Below are 12,358 nucleotides of genomic sequence, written 5' to 3'. Positions count from 1 at the left end.
AATCTAAAAAGTCTAACTAGTGCATTGTAAAGCTTCAGCATAGTTTCCGTGGATTTAAATAGTTATTTACTATGTGATTGAACACATTTTTTTTTCTAAGGAACTAAGGAAAATGTACATAAACATCCATATCCCTTTCTCATATATATTTCTTCTGCTCAGAATCACCCATGCAATATTCATAATGTGTGTTCCTTGTACAATTGAGCATCACTTTGAGCTTTACAATGTTAATTTTAATTTACTACTGTATGTCTGTTCATTGCATGATTTTTTCAAAGTGTCCTTACAATTATCTTGCCACACTGCCTATTTTTTGTATTTATTTTTGTATTTTGTATTTTTATTATAGATGAGGCTGAAAAACAGGCCAAAAAAGGATCCTTCCAGCATACCACTGCTTACATACAGTATACCCAAGTAAATGTTTTGCCCTTTATGACACACTGCTTCTTCTTAATGGGTTCTCAATCAATATGCATACACTGACATTGATTTTTATAGCATTTAATTTGAACATCAGCATTTAATGGGTGATTTTATTTTTGATTTCTTACTGTATTATGCTGTATGACTTAGTTTCACTTACTGTATTTTTAGTTACTTAAACAAGACCTTCCTTTTCTAAATTAATATTGACTTTCTCTTAAGAGGCCTTTGGTTTCTAACTATTCTTCTAATTTAGCTCTATCCTGTGACTGAAGCAAGTAGAAATCTGATTTTTAATGTAATCTGAGTTGTAATTACATGTAATTAATACCTTTACAAGTCTTTAGTTACAGAACAACTGCTTTGTTTATTTAATCTCATATGTTATGTAATGTTATGTTCGTATGCTGTTATGTTGAAGGTATTTACATCTATTATGTGTTGCAAATTTCATGCCACAGAAAAGGTTAGTGTGGTACAAATCTATGGGAAATAGTAAAACATGTCTGCAGTGGTCCAGGTGTAAATTGAACTGAATGCAGTCAGAACAAACAGTAACATTATGCCAAATGTTTTTTTTCTGTTGCACTCAGTAGTTCATAAGCTATTATTGTTTCTGAAATGGATTTAACCCAGTATCTTAAACTTCGTCTCAATTTTGTTAAGTTCTATGAAACAAAGTTGTGCAGAATGAGGTCGAAGCGTCTAATTGGGTTACCTCACATGGAGGTCAAATTTTAACCTTGCACTTCCACTTTCCTATGCATAAGAACTCCTTGGCTGTATATATCATTATAGCACTTGCACTTGCAGGTGCAGACAGTCGTTCTTCACACTTGGGATTGCTGGGACCTTACTTTCATCGTATTCATCCTAGACTGGAGTTGCTTTTTAGCATCTTCAGCCTTAACCCTCCACCAAAGACAAGTGGGTCGACTCCCATCATGCCGTTTGCATGTTTCTTTTAGTTCTGCTGATGTCATCAAGGCTTCCAGACAACTGCAGCACTTTTGACTCCCCCCTCCTTTATCTCTCTTACTAATCCCATTTAGTCTATTCTCCCTCTTTTCCTCTCTTTTATCTCTGTTTCTGGTCAAGTGTCCAATCACTCCACCTACAGCCCCAGCCTACGTAACTATTTTTTTTTTGTCTCCCCTCACCCCTTCATTTTGCTGTCCCTGCTGGAATCCCTGATTACTGTCTTCAACTCCACCCTACATATGCAAGCGCACAGTGACAGCCTATGCCAAATCTGGGCATTTTACCTCTTTCTTCAGTTGGTGTCCAACTAGTTGATGTTGGCCCTTGACTCTCCATCCTCCCATAATTCTAACCACATAAGCTGATATGTAATCTTTTTGGGGGGTTCATCTAGCGATCTTCAGCAAGTGGCAGTTCTCTTCTGGTTTTTGCATCAGACTACTTTTCTGGGCCACCACAGTGTTTTCTGCTCCCCCCACAGAGTTCCAATCTCAAACTAGTGAGTGTTGATACTGTTGAAAGCTAGTGCTGCCACCTGTTCATATACTTACATTATTTTACCCATAGCATAGTGCTTCTTATGCACTGCATAGCTGAATCTACTCATAATTTGTGGTTATTCAAAGTATCTAACATGTCTCAGTTTGGACTCATGGTTCAAAGTGATACGTTGCTTTATTCTGTGTATTTATACATTGCAGCACTAAGGTGTTTGGAAAAAAAACATAACATGGCTTGGTCTTAAACAGCTCAACAACGAAAGGTTCTAGCACAATAATTTAACATGTGGCAATTCTTTTTTCACTCCACAACTTTTAATCGGCCTGAAACCGGGGAAGACTTAGACCACATTCTGAGAGAAGCTTCAGGTGAAGAACCTCAAAGAATCCAAGTCCAAGTCCCAAAGCCAAGAGTTACATGCAATGTCAGACTGATACTTTTCATGAATGCTAAACATGTCTCCAATGTTTAAGCAAAAAATATCATGATAGTTTACATAAAAGCCAAGCATTTGTTTCTCATACCTTCTCACTGTTAGTAATGTAAATACAGGTTTTGAAAAAGGAAGCAACTTTGTAAAGTACAATAAAAACTGTTAAATGAAAACATCAAAAATAGCGCAGAATCGTGCAGTCACCTATGAATAAGGAATAATAGCAAGACTTTAACAGAATCACTGGAAAATACTCCTCACATGTTTACAGACTACAGTAGCAATGTAAGCTTGTTTTTAGTACACATCTCATATTTCAAAACAATAAGCTAGACTCTAAAAAAAAGTATAAATATCTAGACTAAATCTGCCCCCTGGAAACAAAACCATTTTAAATCATGTATGTGTCCTTTGTACTTGAAATCTGTTTGGATAATGGATTGAGAGCAACAATAACAGAATAACTCACAAATCAATTCAAAACTAGCATGTACTGACACAAAGCATTAAAGTTGGATACAGAAAATCAAATTAGCTTAGCTTAAAATTATGTGTATTTTTTCAAAACAATGTTGACTATTTTTATAATAATATTTCAATCATCCACAAAAGTATTGGTAGTAATTAACATTTTTCAATGAAAAATAACATAAATTTGCTGTGTTTGATTTTCTCAAAAAATACAATGTTAGGCTGCTTATGAAACCAAAACATGTTTCTGACAATGCTCAGCATGACAAGCTATTTAGAGATAGAGGAGTCAGAAAAGGTAAAGATTAATGACTCTGAAACAATTAAAAATGGAGAAAATGCAGAACCAGAAAAGGTGTTGATGAAATTTCCTTGAAAATCAGAGCTTTTTCATGAACTCCATATAAAAAACAGATCCTGATATTTGAGATACATTTAAATTATGGCTATTAATAACCTTACAAAATAAATGAAGTAGTTTACAACTATTTTTTTTAATAGGTACATAATCAGAGGGGACTCATGTTGGCCAGATGTTAAGAAGACACCATCTGACCTAGTTTCTGTTATAGTTGCTGTAAAGATCTGTATTATAAGAATACGAAGTCTGATATTAAAGCTATTGTGTGCAGCAGTCTTATAGTGGGCACTGCCCTTGACTCTCACAATGGGGGCGGAGTGCAGCATGGTTCTTTTAAATTTGCCCAGCTCTTTGAAACAGGCAGAGAGTTTTTTGAACCGCTGCCAGAGAGGCTGGCCTAGCAGTCACAGCTGAAACTTTTACAAGCTCCCTGCCTGCAAGCAGGAAGAAACAGAGAGAGATTTGTAAAGAACTTGCAGTTTACCGTTTGCTGCTCTCTTACAATATTTGCATTGAAGCAAACTATTCAATTTAATCGGACTCAATTTTAAAGAAAAACCAAATCTAGAAGCTTACTTGGGGGGTGGAAAATAAAATAATAAATAACAAAAGGTGTGACGTCAGTCAGAATGCTGCCCGGGACAATGCCTGAAAGAAGATAAGGATGAGAAAATGAGACTGAAGCATTATGTATTTAAGCAGTACTGCCTTTTACAAACCTCTGCATGATGTTAAGGACTGAATTTGCCATAGAAAGGCTGGATTATTTTGGTCACTTCCCCTTCTTGTTAAGGAGTCTCAGGGATCTACACGTCCTCAGCAATGCAGAGGAATAATTTTGCCAGGTATTGGTTGTCCCAGAATTTGAAACATTTTTAACTATTAACATGTCTTAATACAGCATTAAAAAATGTGATTTAACCAAAAAAAAGAAAACTCTCAAGGGCTTTTCAGCACCTATTTTTTAAAGTATTAGTAACATTGAGGACTACACAGAGAAGGACAGGGCTGGAAAATAGTGAGAACTGAAGGCCAAACTCACTTCTTTGTTTTTTATTTATTATTATTCAGGTTTTTTTGTCCTGGGTACAGCGGGATAACAAGAATGCAGTGACGTCATGCACAATTTTCATTTTTGTTGTTGTTTTTAGAAGCTTAATAATGAAGCAAATCAAAACAGAAATGCAGGCAGATGCAGAACAGCCAAAGAGCCGTTTAATGATTACCCTGGATGGGATCTCTAAGGCTGTACTACCTGGGATTGGTGCCAACTGCTGACAAAAGCCTCCACAGCATGCTTGGGAAGAACATTTTAACTCCCTGTTTTGTTTTGGTTTTTGTTATTTTCTCTTCCATGAAGCATCCAAAATCTCTAATCACAGCGTATGTTCTTATTGAATTCATGGGTCTTGGCAAAAAAAGCATGAGAATAATGTAAGTATCCCTTTCTTTTCTTATTTTTCACTCTCTTAAGCACAACACAACCATTAGAGATGCATCCACAGTTTTTTTTAATTAATTTGGAAGTAATCCATTATCCTTTATATGTCTGTTAAATTATGTATAGCCAGTAGGACAGTGTGTATGTATGCATATGTGTATGTGGGGGAGTGGGAGGGCTCTAGTGAAACAGTGTCCCTAAAATAATTAACATGCAAAAGATGTGACTTGTCACTCTGTTGCATGACATCGTCTATTCAGAGCAAATAGGTAGAATCATTTTATTGCAGGATCTGTGCAAACTCTTTCTCTGGCCTTTCTCTCTTTCTGTCTCTTGCACACTCACACCCTCACTCTGTCTCTCCCACTTGGCAGCAGGGCCAAAATGGGCAGGGAAAAAGCAAAGAGAGAACAGTTTACAGGGTAAAGCACAGGCCGCTAAGCTGGCTGAGCCTTGAGCCACAGCCCCTGTTTGAGTGTGGTTGATTGTCAGCGCGCCCCTCAGTCTTTCTCTCCCCATGCAGCCTAACAAGGGGACACAAATGTGTTCTCCAGCCCGCGTGTTGCTACCTCCATGGCCTGTTCGCCTTCGGCTTGCAAGAGATCCTCGCACTCCCTTTACAAGCGAGTCCAGGTATTTAATTTCTTTAATATTACTTGAACATCAAGTCCCTTTTTTTAAAAAAGAGCTCTTTTCTATTTTACTTCTTAGCGTTTCTTCTTCTTGATCATCACTTCCTTTTTGTAACGTGTCCTCCTCGTCCCACTATCGCAATGCAATTGCCGCCATTACCTTCAGAAAAACAACCAAGCAAGCAACAAAAAATAGTTTCACTATGAGAGAAAATCATAATGTTATAAGGCTTAACAGTACAATTTTCTTCATTGTTTCCCTAACTGCAAAACATTCAGTTTCTTCTAGAGTAGTCGTTCTGATTTGACACAATGCATAGACATCATTTAGCATTTTTTCTGAAGGACATTTAAAAACAAATCATCAACTGCCACCAATGCTTAAAAAGTGAGGCTTTTTGTGTTCTGCTCTTGTAATTTTGGAAACCAAAAGCACAGTGAGGTTTGTGTGAAAAAGAATCTCTTAATCTGTGGTTAGCATGGCCTAAACATGAAGCTGTAAAACCAAATAGATTATACATTAAAAAGAATTTCTCTTGACAGGTCTGTTTAACAGGTAACATTGTTGAAATTTGGAGAGAAAAAAATTGCTTCCAGCCAAAATTAGACATTACTTGATTTTTTGACAGAATAAGTTGGATCAGTTCTACTTTAAAAAAAAAATTAAGGTAATTTCTTCACATAAATAACAAGATGAAAACAAAAGCACCTCTGAATAGGTCATAATAAAAACAGTGGAATTTCTTGAGAATGAAAAAGGGAATGTGCTCCTACTGTATATTAACTGTGCACAATAGTTAACCTTTGTGTCAGTTAATAAGCTAACATATCTATATAAAGATACTATATTATATTTTTGTTGTTATTGTAGTCATTTATTTGCATTCACAACATTAAGTCATTGGCTCTAGTAACTTTGAAAGCAGAATGTACATTGCTGAGATGCTAAACAAGTAATATACAGTACAGCAGAATATATTTTTTTCTTTTAATTATGATTTGAAAAATAAGATGAATATATATACTTTCACATACAGTACAGGTATATATATATAATATTCATTATCAGATTTTAGATAAAAATAAATTAAACTTAAATCAAGAGCAGATAATGGGAGGAAATGTTGCATTTTTGTGTAGTGGTGGAATTTGTACACGTATGTTGCGAGTATTATGAAATGCCTTAAATCCAGTAGAAACCAGTTTGGCAATTCTGATGCAAGCAGGATTTTGCGTAGTAGGGCTTGGTCTCAATCATTTTTTGCCGCTCTTACCTTCCACCAATCATAAGAGTTTAAATGTTGTTTATTGTTTTCTTTTTAATGATTGTTGCTGATATGGACAACTGCATTTTGTATGGAAGATTGTGCACTGATTAAAACTCAAACATGAAATTATAAAGTTTTGAAAACTTTAGAAAACAGGGTGGGTAAGACATATTTAAAAATAAAAATTTAAAATGTATTCCATTTTAAAATGGTTGTGTAAGAGATTACAAGTGTAAACGCTAATTGAAATTATTGCTGAAGATAATAGTGTTTAGCACTCGGAAAGCATTGCTTTTTGAGAAAAAATGTGTTTTTGGTGTTTTCGCCATTCGCTTCTAAGACCCTAATGGTGAAGCCAAAGTATTAATACTCTATGGTTAACCAGCTCTCTGCTGCAGTGGTTTGGAATTTTATTAAAAAATGGAATGTAACTTCTGTATTTTATTTTGAACATTATGTACGCATTTCAATTTGAATAGCTCGTCTGTGTTTAGAGCAATCAATAGCCCACACTGACTATGTGATTCAGCAGTTCTCTAGAGTTCTTACCGAGGAAAAAAAAAGTTTTAATCGGTACATGTAAATGCAATCATAGCTTGAAGAATAGTTTCCTATTGCACTACTTAAGCTATTGATTTATATGGTAAGTGTAATTAATTATAAGTTGATATAAAAAAAACAAAACAAGTGATTTGTTAGATCATAACTTACTGGCATAAATATTTTTTAAATCTGTTGAAATTTATTCCCAATATATATAATTATTTGAAAATCTAGGTTCATACTTTTAATTGTTCAATCAGTAAGGTGTGTGATTTTCAACTAAAAGTTCAGTTCAAACTAATATGGTAGAAGCTTGTGTGTGTGTGGTGAGGGGGGTAGGGGAGCCAAGATGAATAAACAGCAGTGGGTTGTTTTTCTGAGTTAGAATGTATCATCCACTTCCTCTTCCCCTTTGCTCTCCTCAGATGAACTTGTCATGTTGCTTCATGATTTTTTTCATGTGGCTGTGACCCAGCTTCCTCCCTTTTACAGTATTTCTCACAATTGTCTGTTCAGTTCAGCCTGCAGTGATACTGTAGGGCAAGGAGCAAAGTCTTTATGTTTTATAAAGTAAGACTTTAAACATTTAAATAATTTTAGAACACAATCTTGCCTCCAAAACAATGTGCAGTCTGTTTAAATCAAGTAAGAACATTGGCTGTTTAACAGATGTGCAACAGTTGCAGCCATGTGAAACATTTATTTAAAAAAACAATTTCAAACTACTGTATTAACATCCTTCCCAAAAATATGATTGAACTTCTTTTTTAGTTGAGGAGTAAATAAGAAATAAAACAAAATGGTTTATTTTTACAAAGTTGTTTTAGCTATGATACAAAATGGTTTTAAAAGTTTAATTTTCTATTTTGTTATAACAAATAAAATAATTCATTTTAAAGCCTGTAAATAGTTAAAGTACTGCAGTAGTTACATAAAGGATTCTTAAAAATGTTTGGTCACTTTTAGACCTAGTAAACATCTCTTTTTTCCTTTTTTAGCCTTCTATTATTATAAAGTTTTACCATCATAATAAAGTAGTTCCTTATTTGATTTCGAAACCATAGTTTATATGAACGTTGACTACTTTTCCTTCACAATATGTAGAATAACTATTACCTTCAGGATGACAGGGTAAGATAAAGCGTCTTTCCCCAAAAATAAAGAGTCAACACCCCAAAAAATATTTGTTATTAGGCTCAGAAATAATTAAGCTGTGACAGATGTATCTGTCATTGTACATCAAGCAAAACTTCATGCAAAGTATAAAAACATCAATTCTGTTTTGGAAAGGTGTCAAAAGCGCATTGCATCGATTGTTGTATTAGGCATAAAACATTTGTCTTATTTACTTACATTTCAGAAAAAGATAAAACAGAATGAGAAGGACATATTGTAAATAGCTGATAAAAATTATTAAGCTGAGAAATAGTGGCTCAAAACTTGAACTTTTTCTTAAACACTGAAAGGACTTATAACTTTATAATAAAACCTTTAAAAAATCTTTTCACTAGTTTTCACGGTTTTCTCAAAATTATCACATATGTTTTTTTGTATTCTACATCTTTATAAATTCAAATCAAAACAAGGGTGTTTGACAAAGAGAATGAAGTGTTGTGGAGTAAAGGGAATCTGTTCCTTTTCTGCTCTATTTAGATAAAGGAACAAGTAATGCTTTTTTCCATGCTGAAAAGATAAGAAAAACACAACGTTTCAGCTGTGGAGCCTTCTTTGGGTGTGAAGGCTTGAACTGTGATAAAGGGCTAACCTTCTCAGAGTGCAGATTAAATTTCGTATCCTCATTAGGCCAGCTGTAAAGGCACCCTAAACATAGTTTGTAACATTTGTATGTATGTTACAGGTCAATTTTTATTAAAACTTATTGCTTCTTTATTTTATCATTTGCATTATTTTTAATATATTGAGTTATTTTCATCAAAATTAATGTTTCCTAATTTGCAGTTGTTGGCTTTCAAAAACTATTGACTCATAATCAATTGAATGAAATCTACCTATTTATTTTCAATTTAAGTAGTTTCTTTTCTGTTCATTCTAATGTATTTTTTGGGATTGATATGCTTCTTAGTTCGATGTACCTGTCTAAACACATGTTGGTGAATTTAAAATATGCAGTCTAGTAGGATTCACTTTGTCAAAGTTTGCAAAAATTATAGGGATTCAAAATATTTAGTCCCTTTTTTAAAAACATTCCTTATTAAATATAATTGTCAGAAAGTCATTTTGTGATTAAAAATCTAAACCAGTAAGCAAGAATTTGAAATAATCTACTTCAATCTACTTTTTAATCTTTTTTTTTTCATAAATGACATGTCACTGTTAAAGCTATCTTTGTGGCTTCCTGTTGCAATTCTGCTGTTTTTGCAAGTAAGGCATTCAGTAAATGGAACTTTAGGCACTGAGGAATAAACAAACAGCTTGTTGCAATTTCCTCCGACGCGGAGGAAATCATTTGGAAGAATTAATTAACTAACCCCTCTCTTCTTCAGAAAAGCAGCTGTCCTGTGAAGGGACGTCTTATGCTGTAAGAGTACAGAAAAAAAGCTTAATGGCAAATAGCAGGCATGAAATGTAAGAAGGGCCTTTTTAAATGAAAATAAAGTGAACAAAATTAAATATTCAGGGGCCTGATATTCAATTTGCCTTCACAACTGAGTGAAAATTGATCATGAAAACAATTATGTCATACAGTATGTGACCGATGCTTTATGTAATATCCGTAAATGTAATTATATATTTTAGTATCATTATATTTTTGTATAAACTCACGTTTTCAATCATATTATAGTAAAATCAACTAGTTTGTACAGCAGAATGTTTTCTAAATTACAGAGCAAGTTTTTATTACTAATGTTTTTTTAATCACTATTATGATTGCATCTTTCACAGAAATTAGTATCATTTATGAAACTGCCACTACACAGCAATTGCACATTCCTTTAAACCATGCATATGTGTGTATTTATGAGCACACCAAAAGCTGTTGTAAAGATATCATAATATCTTCAGAGGGTGTCATCTGTATGATGGAACCACGTCTAAAGTATAAGTAAATTTCAGCAATAGTTTGTGGTTAGTACATGCTAACATTTTTAATTTTGTATGGGGTTTTTCAACTGCATTAATTTAAAAATAATTGAATATATAATTAAATTGATGGAGCAGTATGGCGATGCAGTGGTTACCATTGCTGTCTTTCAGTGCTGGGGCCTGGGTTCCATTCTGGACCTGACCTGCTATCTGTATGGAGTTTGTATGTTCACCCTGTTTGTGCATAGGTTTCCCCCCACAGTCCAAAGGTTAATTGGCTGCTGGGAAGAGTTGCCCTAGTAAGAGTGTGTACATAGTATGTGTCTGTGTTTAGGTGTGTGTCCTGCGATAGACTGTCCGGGGTGTGGCCTGCATTGTGTCTATTGCATGCCAGGATAGACTCCAGAGACCCCACAATGCAAAATTGGATGAAGCACATAGAAAATTAATGGATTTCTTTCTCTTTATAAGGGTTGTCACTTTCTCTCTTTTATCTTTTTTTTGCTTTTGTCAGCCAAGCACCCCTTAAATGCAGTAGTCTCTTGCGAAATGTGAAGGTTACATTCTTGAAAACCTTCAAAACAGGTAAACTTACGGGTTGGTAAACTTAAGACCTTAGGGGAAAGAGTTAGGGAAACTGAAGTCACCATTGAACCTATTAAAATCTTTCAAAGAAAGTAAAAAAATCTATTTTAAAATAATAACTTATAGTTTTAAAATCAGTTTCTCACATAATTCTTACCTTTATTGCTGTGATGACACCCATCTAGATTGGATCAACATGAGCAAATCAAATGGTGTTGCTATTTTCATTAAAAGAAATATATGTGTAAAAATTGCTAGCTTCTTTGATATTACACAAAGAAAGAAAGAGACAGTGGATGGGTAGTGAATCAAAAAATTATCTACTCAAGAGGACCTGCTTTTGGTCATTGATGTCTCAAAGCAACACTATCTACAGTATGATAGTGCAAATACTGTTTGAAGCTATAGGCCCACTTGAACTGCATTAAGTTAACAGAGATACTGTACTAATCACCAAAAAATTTAAGCACAAGATAAACAATCTGTAGGCCAGATTTGGTAGCTCGCCTGCCTGAAGGATTAGAAATTGAGAATCCTTATAATAGGATAGAGAGGATGCTTACTTTCTTTTTTACTTTCTCTTATCCTTCTCCTCATTTTTGGTGTCTCTCTGGCTGGATCTGGAAAATCTTGCACTGTGAACTTTTTGTTTCTCTTACAACATAACTCATAAGACACCTCTATGCTTTTTAACAAATGCATGTTCATTTTCTATGTGGATTGTTCTCATGTTTTTCTGTGATTAAAGCCAGACTCTGCCAATAAGAACAAGGTCATTTTCTGATTTACACTGGTTAGGTGTACTAATTGTACACATTCTTAATGTTTTTCTTGTGCAAAACTGAAATACAGGAAACTTACATTAAATATCTGGATGTCTCCAGCTGTGCTACAGATACTGTATTACTATATAATTATTTGCTTTTTGTTTCACAATAAAGCACTGAGTGCTTTTTAACTGTAGTCTGACAAAGAACACACCATACTACAATGAATTTAAATGGGGATTTTCTTAATTCTGGATCTGCATGAAATCATATAAATAAATGGTTGTATTATTTTCTATTACAGAACTTAGATTAGATGCAGTATAACCTTTAACCCAAAAGCTTCATATAGATATACATGGAGATATATACACACTAGGATGCACAAAGCGCTACTAAAATAACAAAGACAAAGAAAAAATATGGTAGTGTCAATTGCCCTAAGGAAAGAAATACTCCACATTAGTCTGATGCCACATTCTTCATTGGTCCCATTACATCACAGAAATATAAAAAAACTACTCACTCTTTGATCTCGTCTAATCCAAGACGCACAGAATATCACAGTCTTCTTTTAACACGCTATGAACAAGTTAAACAGAATAAGGTCATTATCAAAGAACAAAACAAATCATTTCCTCCACAAACAATGGTTAAAGTAACACAAACATCTAACACAAATATAAGACCATTCAACGTTGTGGATATTATTCCCGCAAACTCACCCATACAGCACTGGAACCTCATGGGGGTCGGGATCACTTCATCCCTAAACATCCACCAATTTTCTCTAACTAATATGTCACCCTCCACTCATATATCAGAAATATACGTCTCTTTCAAGGATTACCAAACTTCATTTTCGATAGCTACACAATCAACTGAATTCTGAACATTTACC

General features: G+C 34.3%; 2 long non-coding RNA genes across 3 annotated transcripts in view; both read left to right on the top strand.

Annotated features, from left to right (window-relative positions):
• LOC148658504 (uncharacterized) overlaps positions 1-12,358 on the top strand; it is a 340,797-nt gene that overhangs the window by 311,056 nt on the left and 17,383 nt on the right. The window lies entirely within an intron of this gene.
• Positions 3,429-12,323, top strand: LOC148658505 (uncharacterized). 2 transcript variants are annotated; one of them, XR_015940090.1, is made up of 5 exons: positions 3,435-4,021; positions 4,248-4,610; positions 5,141-5,250; positions 10,440-12,049; positions 12,191-12,323. It is a non-coding gene; the product is annotated as an uncharacterized LOC148658505 (long non-coding RNA). The 2 variants fall into 2 exon arrangements; XR_015940089.1 differs by having other exon boundaries at positions 3,429-4,610.

Source organism: Lepisosteus platostomus, chromosome 7 (genome assembly GCF_059453375.1).
Source record: "Lepisosteus platostomus isolate fLepPlt1 chromosome 7, fLepPlt1.hap1, whole genome shotgun sequence".
Taxonomy (NCBI): Eukaryota; Metazoa; Chordata; class Actinopteri; order Semionotiformes; family Lepisosteidae; genus Lepisosteus; species Lepisosteus platostomus.
The sequence above is the reverse complement of the archived record's forward strand: the minus strand, read 5'-3'. Positions and strand labels throughout refer to the sequence as shown.